Below are 18424 nucleotides of genomic sequence, written 5' to 3' on the forward strand. Positions count from 1 at the left end.
CGTCCGTCCGTCCGTCCGTCCTATGTGATCCGCCCCGGCGCCAAGATGAAAGGTAGGGAAGGGAGCAGGGAGCCCGCTCCGCCGCCCCGCACACGTGTGCCGCCGGTCACCGGGCACCGGCAGAGCGATGGGCAGGGGGCGGGCGGGATGCGGGAGGAGGATGCAGGCAGGGAGCGGACGGCGGGCAGGGTGCGGGCAGGGGGAAGACGAGGGGCAGGGTGCGGGCAGGGTCTGTAGAGTGCGGGCAGGGTGCGGACAGGACCTTCCGCAGGGTGCAGGCGGCGGGCGGGACGGGGTGCGGGCGGGACGGGGGTGCGGGCAGGACACCGTGCGGACGGGACGGGGTGCGGGCAGGACACCGTGCGGACGGGCTGCAGCAAGGGGAGGTTTCGGGCAGGGCACCGTGCAGGCTAGGTTGCGGGCAGGGGAAGCCGGGTGCGGGCAAGAAGACCGGCGGGACGGGGTGGCGGGAGAGGCAGAGCGCGCCCCCGGCCCCGCACACGGGGCTCTGCGCTTCGGTTTGGCTGGTGTCGGTCGGTCCCGCAGCGGGCAGGGAGCGGGGTGTCCCTGGAGGGGTGTATGTGTGTGTGTGTGGCCCGTCACTTGTGCGCTGCCCGGCACGTTTTCTCTCGGCACCCAAACTTTTGTCTCCCCGCCTCCCATGCCGTCCCGAGAAGACGGCTTTTTTTTTTTTTTTTAATTATTATAATTTCTCCCTAACTTGTTTATTTTTTGCCAGCGTTTTGCGATGTTCTCGGTGTTGCTTCTAAACATCTGGCAGTGATTAGGTGCCAGTAGAGGCTTAACTGGCTTGTGAAATGTATTTGGCATATTTCTCCTCAACATCCACCGACTGGAAAATATTTGGTCTTTGCTTTGCATCTGTTAAAGCTGAAACTTTGTTTCTTTTCCTTTTTCTCTCTTTCCCCCTCCCCGGCTCCCTCTCTTTTTGTTTTAAATGGGTGGAACGTTTGACCCAGTCCTACAAAGTTGTGACTGAGAGGTATTAGATAATACGCTTTTAAAATCAAATAAAAAAGCAGATTGCCAAATTGCTACACTAGTAAAGATGTATTGGGGGGGTAGCAAGAAACCTTCTGTTTATGAAAATTGATAGCCTTACAGCGAAAGGCAAAGACTTTACACGCTGGGGAATAGTTACAATGGAAACATCAAAGAACATTATGGAAAGTTTAGGAAGTAGTTGGGAGTTTGTGAGAGTTGAATCTAGTTTTTCTTCAGAGGCAAAAATAAACTTAAAGGGTGGGAAGGAAAAAACCATACACACAAGAAAATTGCTTTTGGGCACCAGTGTGCCTGTGCTTGGATTGCAGAGTTTGATTCCAGATGCCAGGAGGCCAGTAAACATCATGATAGTTACGCTTAGTTTCCAGAGTCTAGGACACCAAATGATGTGATTATTTATTCACTTGCCAGAGTAGCTGCCTGAAGGGAGGAGAAGCTTTTGGGGGGTGGGTGGTGGGGTGTGTGTGTGTGTGTGTTTGTTTTTGCAAGCCCACACACGCTTTAAGTTACTTCTGGCACCGTGACACGGTGTCTCTTCAGGACCACGCAGCATATTAAAAATAATGTCTTTACAATGTTCTTTATTTATGGGGTACTCGTGCCAAAAAGTTTTGTCATCAGCTTGTCATTATCAGCATAAGTGTAATGGCAGGAACAAACCGAAACAATGGAATTCCAGTAATACAAACCCATGCCTGTTATCATGCAAGAGTTATGCTCTATTTTTGTTGGGGCTGAGGCTGCGCTGGTTTTGGGGGGAGGCGGGATGCGAAGGACCGAGGACAGCAGTAGCATTTTTGGGAAGCCGCATAATGTGATGCCTGAGAGTGGGAACTGGACTGTGAACCCACTGAAGCCAGGGAGCATTTTGCTGCAGTTTTAAGTGGGTACAGGATGTGGCCAGGTATAATGCGACTTGCATCTCCTTCTGTTCTGCCTCCGTCGCTCTTCTTTGCAAAGAGGAGAAGTGGCATTTGGAGAGAAGATGTTACTCCTGCTGGGAGCACATGTTGGTGCCCCACACTTTAGCAAGAGGGAAATGCTTCACCCGGTTGCTAGTCCTTACTCTTCTGTTTCCCTAAGAGTGACCACATAAGAAGCATCTTATTTCTTTCCCCCGCAGAGTTACAGAAATCGGTAATAAAACACGCAAAGAAGTACCCGTAAATGACTGTGCTATAAGCAAGAGAAAAGAGAGACTTTAAACAAATCATCATATGAAGTGCCATTGCCAGTGTTATGGAAGTTAGAGAGCCAAACCAAATTTTGACTCCGTGTTTTCCTTTTCTGGGTACAGACTTGGTTTTTCATGTTTTCTCTTTAAACTTGATGGTGGTGATAATTGTAGGGCTTTAGAACTCAGTGTAGTTACACATTTTTCTCAATAACAAGAATATGATCTGTTGATTGCAGCTGTCTCTGTATCTACCATCTCTGGAGAATGGAAGAATATCTAAATAATTACATCACTAAATATCTGTAAGGAATAAATTATATTTTCCATTTCTGGTATTCGTAATGTGTTATGTTTTAAATCAGTAAAACAAATTGAAGTTTATGTTTAATATGCTGGCAGTTTTATTTCCAGGAAACTACACTGAGCTCACAAACTTTGTGATACTTTTTAGTAATAATTCATGTGATTTATACAAGGACTTGACTGCTTTAGGGTCAGATGTATCTTTATCAAATGATATTTCTAAGTTGTAGCTATTTATTGGGGTATGAAGCAGTATTTGTTGCCTGGGAAACAAATGAAAACAGCTTCCTCATAGTCAAACACCACCACATGTTCAAAAACATTGGCCCTTAATTTAAGACAGGGACAAGCGTTGTTAAAACTGAGAATTTCTTTCTATATATCTGTGATATCTATTGTCATGATTATTTTAAACTATATCTATTATCACTTCTATCATGGCAGTTCTGCTGATAAGTATTTCCGTCTGAAATGTGGATATTGTTTGGATAACGACTTAATACTAATGCCCAAAATCAGTCAATGACAAAATCAAGGTGGTCATTTTGGGACTGTTGCTCCAGGATGACAGAGAAGCTCTTGATTATGATACCAAAGGTATCTCAGCTGCTTCTTTCCACTCCTCCTCCTCCTCCTCCTCCCACCTTCCTGCTGTCACAGGCACCTTGCTATGTACCGCTTCTAGAGCAACGATGCTGGAGGACAAAAAATCTGGTGTCTTGTGCTTGAGAAGCAGATTGTGACCAAACACCCTGTCCTGTGCAGTTCCTCTCATTTAGTAAAAAAGATGCACAGAATGAAGTGGTGAGTTGGGCTCATGTGTGGCTGTGCTCTACTGAAATGAGTGAAGCCGGCACGGCCTCAGGAATGGTCTAGTCTGAACACCCAGCTTTCTTAGCATCAAACAGTTGGCCTCAGAAGCAGCTATACATGCTTGGTGCACAGAGTTTTCTGTACATAGAATATACTGAGCTTTCATGGGATGTGCCAGTTGAGTTTACCTCAAGTTTGCCTTACACAGTGCACACTATATCAGAGAGTTAGTGACAAATCACCCGCATTGCTAACTTCATCCCTTCTGTGCTTTGACTTGGATCCTGGATGTAAACTGCAGGTAGAGCTCCCATTTCCAAAAGCTGAGTGTGCATGCAGATTCAGTTGCTCTTTCTTGGCTGAGTTGAAAAGTCTTAAAATAAATAATCTATTTATATGATGTCTACCTTGACAGACTTCATCTTTCTCTCTAACTGTGTTGACGCCGCCACTATACTTAATGAATAAAAGAATAAATGTTCTGATTTTCTAATACTGGAAAAAAATGTGTCTCTCTCTTCATGTGCATAAAATCAATAGTCATCTGCAAATAGGTCTTTCCTGGACAGAAACTTCAAACTGCAAATTTCAAACAAATCCGGTCCAGAGCATTTTGCAGAAGCCAGAAAGCATCTGAAAATTGAGGATTAGAAGTGGAGTGATCCAGTAACCTTTACTTAGTCCAGTTATAACAGAGCTTATATGAATATAGTGACATAAACATGAAACATATGCAGGAGCTGTGAGTGGTGTGTGTTGGACATGTCACAGGACCCTACCACAGAAGTTCAAAGGCATGAGCACTTATAATAAATGTGTGATACAACGCAGAACAAATCCTGAGCAATGCTACTATACAGTCAGCGTGTATCCTGAATTGGTTGGTAGCACGGAGGATTTTAAGCAGATGGATGAGAAAGATGATCATGCGTGCATGTGTCAAAGGATATTCTTATTACACAGAGGAAAGCAGAGTGTTATAAGCTGTGAAAATACAAGAGAAATCTGTTATTGCACAGATGGAAATATTACTGTACAACTGCAATGGATATTGAGCAGAATTAGCATATAAGCTATTTATGACAGGAGTATTTTGGGTAAGAAGTTGTAATTGTTCATCTTTGCTTTCAATATTCTACTTTTCCCAGCCACATGGGACTAAGAATAGCACCAGCAAGCCTGTCCCTGTGAAGAAGGGAGTTGTTTAAAATCTCTTGTGGCTCTTTCTTCTCCTACTTTGGATAACATACATTTATTCTAGACTGATTTTGCTACAGCTGAGAGCTGAACAGAGCCCTTTTTTGTCACAACTGCTGAACAGTTTGCTTAGATCCGCACTCAAAGACCATTGTGCCCAGAGGTTCAAACACCTTTGCCCGCTAGGATAAGGAGGGAAAGGTAATCTTGCAGAGAGAGTGAGCTGATCAGGCCATGCAAAGCAAAACCAGAGTAAAACAAAGAAAGAGAACTGGAAGAAATGTCAAGGATGAAAGCAGTTCAGTGCTGCGAAGGATGCGTGCCCAGTTATCTTCAGCTTCACAAAACGTTCCTTATCCTGAGGTTCTGTGTGTCAGAACAGAGATTCCCCCCTTCCAGCCCTCCCCCTTGGAAAGCAAAATAAAGACACTTTTTACCAGGCACTGAAAGTGAACCTGATCCTCCTAATAATGTGAGCATGGTCTCTATGAGTGAGGGAGCAATCTAAGATGAATTGTCTTTGCAGTTTGACTGTTTCCACCTAAAACTGCAATCGCTTTCGGTGCATAAATTTGAGGTGAAGACTGGGACGTCGCTGGGGAACAAAGTGGATGAGTTATGGGAGGTAATAGAGACGCGTGTTGTTAGGAATGTGTATGCCATTTTAATGCTGTTGTTAATTGCCTCCTCTAACATACAGACAGGGAGGCACGATTTTTCAGTGCACTAATGAGAACAGATCTGTTTGCTCTTAAATCATTACACTGAAATACGATATGATTTAAACTTTTAACTTCTAAGGTCAACCCTCTGCACCATGCAGCTGGTCCTGACCCCAGGACTGTAGCAGTGCTCTGCGGCACTTAAGGGCTAACAAGTTTTGTTCAAGAAACACCCCTTTTTACTATCTTCATTTTGTGCCTAAAAAGCAAAACTAGAACCATTCTTCTTACACCTCTGGATTTCTTAATCTTCTGCCTTTTTTTTGCATTCTCAATGGAACCCCTCCCATCTTTCGGGCATAGCACTGGGGGAGTAGGTCGAGGCCGGAATATTAAAATACACTCATTTGTCATGATTCTTGGTTTGTTTCTTTTGTGCGTGTGTTAGGTGGTGAGAGACACAATCCAAGTCTTAGGTTACGTGTCAAGAGAGGATCTCTGGTCTGGGACCTTGCATCTTGCTTTCTTGCAATACTGAAAGCAGATAAATTCCCAATCAGCAGCCTGAAGGACAGAGATAGGGAAAAGAGTCAGTCTCATTGCCAGAATCCAGGCTCAAACGACATCCCAAAGGATGCTTTGGGATGCGGGGAGGTGGGCTTCTCTTCCAGCTCTTCTTCAGCTGAACCTCAGCCACAGCTTCCCTAAAGATCAGGTGCTCTGCAAATGCAGAATCCATGTAATCCCTGTCTGAAGGACCTTAGGGTGTGACAACTCAAAGGACCGAGTGGAAAATACGGCCACAACACACACAACCAACAACAGTGACATTGTGAGCTTGACATGTTAGCTTGGGACCTCATCAACAGGGAAAGGTTTTAAGTGTGGGATAGGATTTTATGAAGGAGGGCTTATCAAAACAGAAGCAGAGAGAAAGACTTGAATATGAAAAGGGGCTGTAAAGAAAAAGTAGCGGAGAAAGGCAGGAGGAGAGGACAAGTGAAATGAAGCATCTGTGAGGAGTGAAGGGAACGAGCAGCCTGTTAGCACAAGCAGTAGACTGTCCAGAATAAAAGCTATGAAAACCAGTGGAAACCAATTAGACTGATGAAGTCATCAACATCTGAAGGCCACAGCTGCTTGCTGTGCTTCTGCTGGCTCCGTTTCACCTCTAGGTCAGCACTTTGAATGTAGACCCAGTTAATAGTGACCAGAAATGCATATAAATCTGGTGGCTGCTCAAAAAGCTTTTGAAATCTGATATGAGAAAGATATTGGTGTTCACTGTTCTCATCTGTCTGAACAGTTGTTAATATTACAGAAACCTCACAAGTAGACAAGTTTTGCCTTTCTGTGAGAGGGCTGAGATGGAGAGAGTGGGCAGAAGTAGCTTTTTGACACTGCAAGCAGTCCCTCATGAAGGAGATGCACTTGTTACACAGTTCTGAGCAGGGTTCTGCATCCATGCTGTTTTATGGGTTAAAGAGAGGAATATAATAAATTTCAACTAATAGGCATAGCTTCTTTCCAAATGGTACCAAAAAAAATCTGTTCTTGATAATATTAAAATGAATTTTACGCAGTTGCACTTGGGATATAACTATATAGTTCCCATTAAGTCAGTGGGAAAGGCAGGGCCCTAACTGTTAAAGCTCTTAGAGAGAGAGATTGATTTTAAAGGAAACTCTTACACTGGATGTCATTGTTGCAACAAATTAATCTTATAGTCTTTAGTTCCCAGTGTGGCATTTAGGGGTAAGTTCTAATGTACTGTAAATCAAGTTTTCAGGGGGATTATAAAGGAATGTCTAAAATCTGAGCTGAAACTTGGCATGACAATTCTCAGTCCAGATGCCTCATTCTCTCCTGAAATAGATTTCCCCAGATTTTGAAATGCAGTGTAGAATATTGGTGTCTTTTCCTAATTCAAGACTCCAAACAAAGACTTTAAACCCATGTTTACTGCACACAGAAGTTCTACAAATGATTGGATACCACGTGTCTGCAAGCACCGTACAACCCAGCATCTCTCATTGTTCTGAGATCTACTTTGCTTCATTAGTTAACTATGTTTAGATGGCTGAGCAGGGTGTACTGCTAAAAGGTGACAGCTGGGCATGTACATTAGCAGCCTTCTGTGACACCTTCCCTATGGCAACAGTGATGCCCCCAAAAGGAAGGGAAGAAAATGGAAACACTCTCCCTAAAATCACCTTGTACCAAAGGCTCCTCAGATCTGGTGGTGTTCCAGCGAAGGGACCGAGCAGTGCAGTGGCTACAGACCCTACATAGTCCTGGGGCAGATTTGGCATCCTTTTTGGCTTCAGGCCAGCTTTTTCTTACTTGACCTCCGCGTGACTCGTAAGTGGTCCATGATTAATTTATTTAAGATTTAAGAACCAGAACTAGAAATTACACAGTTCTACTCCACAGATTTTTGCTTTGCCTCTAGCAAATTAATCAAATGAGAGTCTAATTTGTTTTAGATTAAATGAATTCCCTCTGTTCGCTGTGTTAATCCCCAGCTGAACTGCCTTTTTATAATTTCCAGTCCCTTGAAGCATTGTACTGTAACTTATTTAACTCTACAACTGTATTTATTAGAGGTGTTGCAGTAATAATTTATAACTGGAGGGCAAGCAGAATTTGGCGTTGGTACTTGGTGGGGTGTGGATATTGCCAAAATACCTCAAAGCCTGGGTTGGTTGGTTTTTTTTTTTGGACCAGAGTTCTTGCTTTGTACTGACTCTAAAATATTTGGGATACTGCTGCTCTGCTATAGCTAGCCACTCATTTTTAGTGGTTTGCTGTAAGCTCTGCGTGACAATGTGTTGTAGCCTCCAAGGAGACTCTTGTAAACCTGATGAAACAGGAGATCTCCGGTGGTCCTTTCCCTACGCGGTTAAATGCAATTGGTTGCTCACATGTGTTTCTGTTCTGCCCAAAAGTTCACCTTTTTTATGGACCTTCCTTCTGCCAGAGCTCAGTAGAAGTCTGTGGAATAAGAAATCAAATTTTAACTGGCTTTTCATGTTTCTTCATCTTATATTCTGCATTCCCTCTCTTGTGGCTCACAGCTGAGAGCTCAGTAGATCAGTTTATAACTAAATTATGGCTCATCTTTCCAGCACTAAAGAGTTCATTATTTTGGCTGGGACATAACAATGTGTTCTGCTTTATTGTCCGCTTCAAGGAGAAGTATGCCATTCATATTTTTCACCCAGGAAAATAAACCTTTCCTATATATAAATGTATTTGTATGTAATGTAAATACTGCACTCATTCCAGTCCGCTTTGTAACTGAGAAAGGCTGGATTTAAACTAAAGTAAAATATTTCTAACTTACGGCTTTCATGATGTCAAACAAAACCCTCTTGCACCAGTTGCAGCCCCACTCAAGTGTATGGGCAATACTGATGTAAAAGTGCAAAATTTCCTCTTGTAATATCAGCCACCAGTGCTCAAAACTGATTAATTTCTTCCAGTCTGATTTCTGATACTGCTTAAAAGCATAAGGCACAAAAACATGCTGGAGGTTTTCTTACTATTTGCTTTCCTACTTGGTGTGTATTTTCTTAACCTCTGTAATTCATCACAGATCACATTTTCATAGTTTTCTCTAGAAAAGCTATTCCCTTTTCAATGAAAACCTTGGTTCTCTTGTATTTCCCTCATTCAGAGATAACACGAAGTTTTAAGATTTTTTAAACACTTGTGACAAAATTTGGATATTTTCAGTACTGGAACAGGTAGCTGAGAGCCAAGATTCTGGTGAGCGCAATCCTGCCCGAAAGGCTTGGGAGGAGCAGCCTGGGGCACATGGCTTTGCCTCAGGACTTAAATGTATAGGCCTCTTATTCAACTTCATTTTTAATATTTCAAAGATATTTCTTTTAAAGTAGGACTTTCAACCCATCCTAGTCTCTTTTTTCTAAGGGTTACAGTGCTGTTCATTTCTGAACATTCGGGCTAACTTTGTTTTATTCATTTATTCCTCCCATCTTTATTTTCCTCAAAATTTACAGTTACATTACAGTTAATATTGTAAAATATTATATGTACACATGATTTGAGTGAAGTGCCTAGTGGCAGCTGTGACTCAAAGACCACTGAGCTTAGTCTGTTAATCAATTTTAATAGACTTGTCCTAAAATACATCACTGCCTGTTGCTAGTAAACATTAAAAAAAACTTTAAAAAGGGTTTAGCTGATATTGTAGATTTTAGTGAGCAGGGAGGCAGGTCACCTTTTGACAAAACTGTCCTTCCCATCTCCACCTCTTTGTTTCAAATGCTAAAAATCCTCTTCAAAATTAGGAAATTAATGAATAATTAGAAATTATTAAAAACTTGGAAAAATAATTCGTCCCTAGCAAACACAGCACACAGTGTTGCAAATATGTTTAAATATATTTTAAGTATACAAATGTGTATATAAATATATATACAGTGTATGTCTACAAAACATATACATACATTGCAAATACTAAAAAATCCAGAGAAACAGAAATTATTATAAATGTGTGGCCAGAGGGCAGTGCCGTTGGGCTAAGCGTGAAACACCAAACGATGAGGGAAGAGGCTGGCAGCCCTGGAGGAAGGTCTTGGAGATGTGGCCTAGGATGAAGCCACAGCATTTAAACACATCCTGGCTGCGTACATCAGATATGGATTGGATAACCCAGGTTATGCTCCTGAGAAACAAAGGAGGCAATTGTGTTGTGGCCCTGATAGCAGGAGAGGGCAGGAAGCAGAGGGCTCTGGAGCTGATATCTTTTTTTTTTGTGCAGCTTTTATCTTTTGTGCAAGGAGGGAAGATTTTTTCCTGAGCTGTTGGCTGCTGGGATGAGAAGCTTGGTTGTCAACTGTTTATGGTTTATTAGTATTGGTCATGTTTTGTTGGGTGACCTTGTTGTTAGATAACATTTGGTACAATTGTGAGGGTTTGCTTGGTTTTTTTTTTTAAAGGATTCTTTCTGCCTTCAAAAGCAGGATGTGTTTGTTTTGCCCAAGGAGCGTCCACTGATTCTTCCATTTCTTAAATGCACCTCTGAATTGGGGGTCTAGCTTAAGATATGGACAGGAGCGCCTCTGGCAGTGAGCAAAATAGCTGGTACCCGGTGAAGAATATGAGTTTTGAGCTGTTCTGTTAAAAGTGCTGTCTGAGTGAAGGAAGATGTTCTGCAAAATGGTGCATTTCACAGACTCCTTTGCTGCTCCCTCAGACTTCAGCACATGGCATCTTGCAGATCGGAAGGAGGTGCAGGTCACATCTGTGGCTGGATGTACACTCAAATGATTTAGACTTTGTTGAGCCTGAATGAGGACCGTATCTTTGCTTCATCTTTGAATTTAACCCTCCAAGGCTCTCTTGTGGCCTGAGTTAGCTGCAGCACCAGGTAGCCCAGTTTCATGATGCAGAGCAGCCTGCTCACGTGCAATAAGTCTGTGGACAACAGAGGTCTAACCGAGCACAGACCTCTCACTCCATCATGCCTGTTTTTTTCTGCTTTAAGCCTGGTTTTCCACCATTGCTCATTAAATGTTCCCTTCTGGTGAACCCCTTGACTGGCCATGGAGCTTCTGTTTCCTTCTCCTTTCATGCCAGGGAAAGGTCTGGATGGAGAGGCTGCATGTGAGTGAGCTTCCTCAGCATCCCGTGCTGGAAGGGTGGCACAAGGTGGTGAGCAGCCACTGAAGCTCCCCAGTGTGCTGAGTCTGCCTCCTTATGATGCAAACCAAAGCCCAGGAGTAGACAGGTTTTGGAGAGCAGGGATTGCCACCACTCCTCGATGGTGGTTTTTGCAGCATGGAGGCAGGCTTCCTTCTTGGGATGCTGTGTTCTAGGTCCTGTTTAAAGAGAGCCCCACAGAGGCTTACCCACCACCTGAAATGGTGTGTGCAGGACGGGGAATGGATCTCCTCAGCTCCCCCCAGGAAATATGGTTATCCAGCATTGGAATAGGCTGCCCAGGGAAGTGGTTGAGGCACCATCCCTGGAGGTGTTCAAAAGACGGGTTGACATGGTCCTCAAGAATATGGTTTAGTGATTTTTTTTATTGCTTTTCTTATTTATTTTTTGTCAGAGTTAGGTTGATGGTTGGACTAGATGATCTTTAAGGTCCCTTCCAACCTAGACGATTCTATGATTCTATGATTCTATTCTATGAAATAGGGAAGCAGGAGATGAGCAGCCTGGGCTGTGCTGCCCTGCCCGGCAGTCGGTTGCCTGCTGCAGAGGCTGGTGCTGGTGGTAAGGCAGGGCTCTCGCCTTCCCAACTCAGCAGAAAGAGGGGTTGTGTGGGTAGAAGGAGGCTGAACACACCAACACAAACATATCCTTTTTTTAATTTTTTTTTTTTTAAAAAGAAGTCGTGGGTGTATTTCTTCTGCTGATGCCAGCCTTTTCCTTTGCTGCTGGAAGGAAGTGGGGAGAAATCAAGCTTCCGACAAAATAAAAATGTGATTATTAGCATTTTACGGCTTACTAGCTGGTGAAGATGAGAACAAAAGGGCTTAAATGTTTTTTTATTTTTCTCATCTATTGGAGCTTGTCAGTTCTGTTTCCCATTTTTTATCGGATCTTGCCTCTTCAGTCCAAGGTAGTGCCCACGGGAGGTGGTGGATGGATGGACAGCCATCCCCTCTGACTCCTCTCTTGTTACTCGGCATAACTACACATAGTGCTTTGTCAAACGGCCTGGCCGGTGGATGTATAACCTGAGCCTGTCTGTCTCAACGGTGCAGGCAATGGGCTGGAGCAAGTGCTGTGGTCCAGGCGAGCCTGCCCACATGGCACTCTGGTGACGATTGGGGCCGTCATCATGATGAGGGACGGGTCTGCTCTGGTCTATACTTAGGCAGCCAAGTGGACCTTAGGATAGCTGCCAGGTGATAAACCATTTACAGTCTGTATTTCTGCTGGGAATACTGGTTGGGGGAACGACTCTGAACTGCCTTTTCTACCCAAGGACAGATGTGGGATATGAGCAGTGGAGGGGAAGATCAGTAACATGCCTTAAAAATTGATTAAACTTCCAAGTACAATAATTTATGAACGTGCACCTATAAAAATTTCTTCCCATCTTTTTCCAGTGGTAGTAGTAATAACCTGTTGCTGTGTCTTTCTTTCTTTCTCCAGACGATTTTGCAGAGGAGGAGGAGGTGCAGTCCTTTGGCTACAAAAGGTTTGGTAAGTGGCAGCAGGTCTTTCAGCTCACTATGCGTAGTGCTTAGGGTAAGTGAAACACTTGCTATGAAAACCTCTTTGCTGGCAGCATCAAAATGTGTAGGTGCAGTCCCGTTACCCACCTGACTCTATATCTGCCCACAGGAAAGTGTGATTTTTAGACTTGGTTTATTTTCTTGGCAAACATAATGCTTCAGAAATAGCCCTAATTGGAAACAAGAACTGGTTGATTTCATTATTTGATCATTAGTGTCATGAAAATGAAGCCAACACCTGAACAAAAATGAATGTACTGGCTGTAAAAAAGGGTCTATGCCTCTTGCGTGTCCTCTGCCCAGCAGGGCTCTCCTTCAGCCCACAGACTGATGTGCAGCGAGGTTTGGTGGTGTTCCCGAAGGTGGTGGCATGGGACCTCCCACACGTTCATGGAAGTTGTATTGGCAGCTGAGCCAGGACATATACTGTGGACTCCTCTCAAAAAAGAAGTAAAAGTATATGGTATAAATGCATTCTGATGTCAAAAACAATTAGAACACTTGGTCACTTTCTTTCCTTTTTTCCATTTTCTTTCCTTTTCTTGATGCTTGTTCACTGAAACCAGCCTTCTCACATGAAGAAGGTGGTGCCAGGCATCTCTGCGCAGGCGTCAGCAGCCTTTGTGGCTCCTCTCTTCACGGCTGTTGTGTTCTCTTTCTCCCAGGGAAATGTTTCAGTCTCTGCAGCCGACAGCTTTTCCCAGGGCAGTCTGACTCCTGTCCCTCTGGCCATGGGGAGGTAATGCCTCCCAGGGCCAGCTCTGTATTGGAGCAACCAAGGGAGGTCATCATCCAAGCTGCTAGCTGCCTTTTCAACTGTAAGCCGTTGGGATAAAAGTTCACCTTGTTTTTTCTCTCCTGGGAAAGTGGCTGCAACAAGAGTCACTTTCAACAACCCCACTTGGCAAACGGATAGGAAAAGCAGACTGAAAATCAAAAATAAGTCAACAATTCCCTCTATCCCAAAAGGAGCGGGGGGAGGCAGCGTAAGGAGATGCGGCGTTTGGGAGGTGGGGATCACATTCGCATGACCTCCTCTACCCCTTGAACTACTCCACCGCTCCCTGCTGTTGAGCTTTATTTTGGATAGATCAGCCAACCACAGAGCCAGCATCTGTGGCTTGGAAAGTCCTACCATAAGGCTGCGCATAGGGTTTTTTCCTACCTTTTTTTTTCTTTTTTTTTTTTCTCTGGATTAGGCCCTGTAATAGCAAAAAAGAAAAAAAAATATCTTGAGAAATGGGAAGAAATGTTAACTCTTCCTTTCTGTCACCTCCAGCTGAGTGAAAAATATTAGGATTCATTTACACCTAGAACAATAGCTTCCCTCTGTGTTGCCCACTGCCTGGCTATCCCTGGTCAGCATGCTCTTGCAATGAACTGTGAAAGGTTTTAGCAAGGAGCGGGTACCCCACTATCCTTCCTATCCCAATAGTAAGTGCACTGTTGTGACATGGTGGGGTTTTTACATGTTAATTTGTGAGTCATTTTTGCCCTTAGAAGTGCAAGGTCTATCTGAGCACTTCCCGAAATGCTTGCGCTGTTGCACGTAGTGGGGCACTGGGGAGGGAGGAAAGGGCCAGCAGTCTGGCAGTGGCAGGAGGAGGAGGTTTCACCACAAAAGGAAACCCCTTAGGAAACAACCATAACCGACTTCTCCTTCATGGAAACAACATCGTTGCGGTCAGGGAGGTGTCCCAGATGTCTGCAGCACAGAAGAAGAGCCTCAGCTAAAGGAGGAATGGGGTCATGAAGCCATAGCATTAGCACTGGTGAGAGTTGTATAGTTCAGTAGTGTTGTGATCCAAGAAGCCCCCTTTATCCATACCATTTTTGATCCCAAACATCCTCCCATACCCTCTTCCTCATCTTTCCTAGCATCTTGGGGCAGCACAAGGAGGAGCTGGGCTGGTTTCCATACTTCCCTGCACCAGCATATGTGCTGTTTCCCTGCAAGTGCTTATGCTTTTGTGGCTTCTAAAGGGGTTATTTCCCCTCCCTCAGAAAACCCGACTTGGTGCGTTCCCATTTCTACAGTCATCACTGCATTTCCAGGCAGCCTCTGAGCAACCTCTGGAGGGAGTGGGAGACACGTGCCTTCAGCAGCGCTGTCGGCTTCACCGGGCATCAGACTTCTTAGCTCAGGAAGGTGATGTGCACATCTTTTAAATAAAACCCCAAATTCCCTGGCCGGATAGGTCAGCATTTCCAGCGAAGGACCAGAGGTTGCTCTTGGGGCCGACGTGCAGCCAAGTAGTTCAGGCTCCCACCTGAGCAGTAGGAAATGGTACGCCTGCCGTCCCAGCTGGTGGTCCCTCTTTGCTCCGTGTCCTCACTGGTAAGAGAAGGCAATATGGGGGAAGCCCAAGGCGAGAAGCAAGTTTTGTTATATAAACCCATGATAAAATGTCATTTTGAATGGAGCCCGGTCCTGTCTGCTGGCTGGCACTGTAGGAATCCCAGCGCTGCTTGTGTACAGCCTGCTGGAGTGGGAAGCAACAACAGCAGCAATGGGTGTTTTGTTTCAGGAGCCACAGTGTAAGAGCAGTTGTGTAATATTTTCTGACCAAGAGTAGTCCCTGGATGCCCCGCTGACATGAGATATGGTAGGAGGACCGTGAGTCAAGTGCCTTTGACTCCATCATTTGGAAGTGGGAGGCTTTGTTTGGAGCAAAACGTGCTCCGAGGGGGAGATGGCTAAAGCACGACTGGTTTGTAAAAAACATGGCTTGCGGTGAGTCACTGCTGGCAGCTGGGAACATGTGTTGGTCAGCACTTGGCAGGCAAAGCCTTGACCAAACTGCTTTCCTAGAGTTCAGCTGAAGAGTTTATTATTAGCTGCCTTGTTGCTAGAGCCTGTAGTTTGGTTCAAGGAAGGAAGAGATCTGCGGGGGGAAGGAAGGAGGCATTCTCCAGCAATTCTCGTTTTGGGAAGGAAGCTTTTGAAAAGAGGACTGAATGCGTGCTGTCCTGCACGGCTTCCCCTTTTTCTGAATCTTTTGGTCCCTCCTCCTCAGAGAAGCTAATTTCAGAGAATTTATCATGCTGCTTATTTTTCAGTCAGCAGAACATTAACTAGTAATATTAAATGTTGACATATTAAATAATAGTGAATACAGATGCGGGCAGCTCTAAGATGCTTGGAAAGTACACACCAGTATTTTTTCCCTTTTGAGCTTGGGACAAATTTGCTGCAGGGGTTCAGGGAGGTGGAGGAAAGGAGTCTTTCCAGCTGACTGATGCTGTTTACTGCTTCTCAATGGATGCTACAGATGTGCAGGGATGCTGCCAGAGGTGTGATGCTCAGCTGCAATGCCTCCAGATTGCTGCAGTGAGAGAGCACGTGAGGAAGCGTGTTTCTTATCACCGTTACTTCATCATCAGTCACTGCTCAGACTGCTTTGAAGTCATCTGCTCCAGATAACTGTGCCTCTCCACTGGTTTTCCTCTACCACATTGCTCCCGATGTTAACTCTTTCATCATTCAGTGTCATCGGTTTGCATCACCCCAGGCACACCCCACTTTGGGAAAGAGTGAATGAGGAAAGGGCAAAACTTGTTATTCAGTATCACACACTTTTGGGATGCTAAATCTCAGGCTTGAGAGCTCAGACTATTTTCTAGATGATAGATAGCAGGATGAGATCTCTTTATGGCAGAGTTTTGACTCCTTCCTATGAGATTCGGACTCCGGGCATAGCTGCAGACAAGGCAATTGAGGGGAAATAATGGACTCTGAGGTGGCAGATCTGATCTTCCTAACTTGTGGCATTCCCAGGTAATAGATGTAGAGATCACAGCGAATTGCGTTTCTTTATGTTAATATTTTGAACTTAAAACCTGCACTTTACTGAATAGAGTAATGTAGAAATTGCAATATGAAGTTATTCATTGGATAGTTTGAAGCTACAGTACAATATGGAACAGATGAAAGCAAAGGGGATGGTCTTTGAACTGTCAAAGGAGATGGTCTTTGAACTTCTGCAAGGCACATTTGTAATATTTTAGAAAACAGGCTTCGAAGAAATGAGCTGAAAGCCCTGCTGATGAAGAGAAACCTCCCAAGGAATCAAAAGATAGGGCCAGTACGCTGTAGATAAGTAGAAGACTAAACAGCTTGTGTGAGATAATTACCCTTTGCCCTTGGGAAGCACAGCCAGAATTGGATGCTGTAAGCTTGTCCTCCATACTAGGACCCATCTCGGTCACCCCGATGCCCTAGATCATGAGTGAGGTTCCTCCTCCTACTTCACCTTCCCGTTCCCCTGCTATGGGGCTGAACCATCAGTAGGGGACCTACCCTTGTATCACCAGCTATCTGGCACTGGTCCCCTCCAGTCTTCCCCACAACCTTAATTCAATAGTTGACAGGAAAGGAGGGATAAAAATTACTTGGGGACCTCTCAAGTAAGGTAGATACTTTTTTATGTACCATGAGATATGCAAGAGATGACTGGGTCACAATGTCCCTTCTGAGCCATTATGGCAATCTAGCTCCTGAGTGTCATTCCAGGTCTAAGAATTAGATCTAGGAACTTGTGGACCAGAAATGGATTATTTATCCTGCCATGCAGTAATGAAATGTGCTATACTAAAAATAGGTGAAGGGGGAAAAACAAGATTTAAAAACATTTTTGGAAAATACTTTTTTTTTCCCTGATGAGTGGCTTGGGAGCAGCTGAACTAGATCCATTTAATAACTGTTTTCTCATTATATATTGTTTATAGTATTTTATACAGTGAGAAGCTGTATATTATTTCTCCACCTTTGATAGGACACAACTGGGGAGTTTTGGGAGTGTAACAATTGATAAAAGCCTTATGAATGGTTTACAATGAAAAATGAAAACTTTGAGATAGAAAACTTTGTTTAGAAAAGGGTTTTAAAAATACAGTTTTTTCTGCCTATAAATAACAGTTCAAACACGATCATGGCAAACAACATTCATGGCTTGGGAATTTGTGATAGTTCAGGAATAGTGTTTATTCATTAGTACTGCACAGACAGAATAATTTTAGTCCTTATCACTGGATAAATCTGGGCCATTGTTCACATCTATAATAACATGCACAAAAAGCATGTCTGGCATCAGTCTGGTGGTGTGCTATATCCACACAAACCTTAAGCCTCTAGCAAAAAATGAAAATTCTAAGCTTCAGGAATTTGTCAACTTTTCTTTATGGTTTGTAAACGACCAGTGAGGGATTTCAGGTGCCACAAGCCACATCCCTCCCTGGGAATTCTTTCACATGTGTGCCTGCAGCATGCAATCGTATGGCTTAATAAAAAGTCACGGGGTCACTGATACTCACAAAGCCAGAGGGAAGTCGGGCACATTGCTTCCAGTTCACTGATCTGGCTATATTTATCAGGTGAGGATTTTGTCTGCATGCGTCCTGGGGTAATTAAATCCACACTGAATGGCACTGCCTGTGTGGCTGTTAGTTTTAGGCCAAGAAATTTCATTTGGAGTGATCCTTTTAATTGCCATGGTCAGTAAGGTGGAAAGGAGCTGAGCCTGCCCTCTCCTGGGGTGAGCCCAGTGCCCTCGGGGGGCCTGGGTTTGTGTTGGGGCTTCAGTCCCAGGTATAAGGGGCTGCGTGGGGAGGGACCACCAGTGTAAGGTCTTTCTTTTATTTTCCAGTACGTACCCAGAGTATTGGGGCAGTTGGCAGGGAATTGAATTCTTGGTAAATACGTAAAGGCTTACTTAAAGACCGCCAGTCTTCCTAAAGATGGAAAATAGTTGGTGCACCCTGATAAATCCATCAGTGTCAGGCAGTAATAGTGAGATCCAAAAGCTATTGGATCTCTGTGTCCTGTGCTAACTTACTCAGGAGCTGTAAGAGCCATTCAGGTCTATGGGTTTGGAGCTGCCCGACTCCAACCTGTCCTGCTGTGCCTGGCTAAAGGCACTTCTCCTTCTAATCCAAACCCATAAAGTGGCCTCTTAGCAGTGCCGTGGGGACTAAAGTCATTCCAGCTGTGTGCTCTTATGTAGGCAATCTATTTTCTCTTAGTT

At 44.2% G+C, this 18424-nt stretch overlaps 1 long non-coding RNA gene across 1 annotated transcript in view; it reads left to right on the forward strand.

Moving 5' to 3' along the window:
• Positions 1 to 18424, forward strand: part of LOC106886028 — a 77399-nt gene continuing 58975 nt past the window's right edge. The window contains exons 1-2 of the long non-coding RNA XR_001411560.1: positions 1 to 52; positions 12319 to 12369. This is a non-coding gene — a long non-coding RNA (uncharacterized LOC106886028). The remainder of the gene's footprint in view (positions 53 to 12318; positions 12370 to 18424) is intronic.

This window comes from Calidris pugnax, unplaced genomic scaffold (assembly GCF_001431845.1).
Source record: "Calidris pugnax isolate Ruff unplaced genomic scaffold, ASM143184v1 scaffold13, whole genome shotgun sequence".
NCBI lineage: Eukaryota > Metazoa > Chordata > Aves > Charadriiformes > Scolopacidae > Calidris > Calidris pugnax.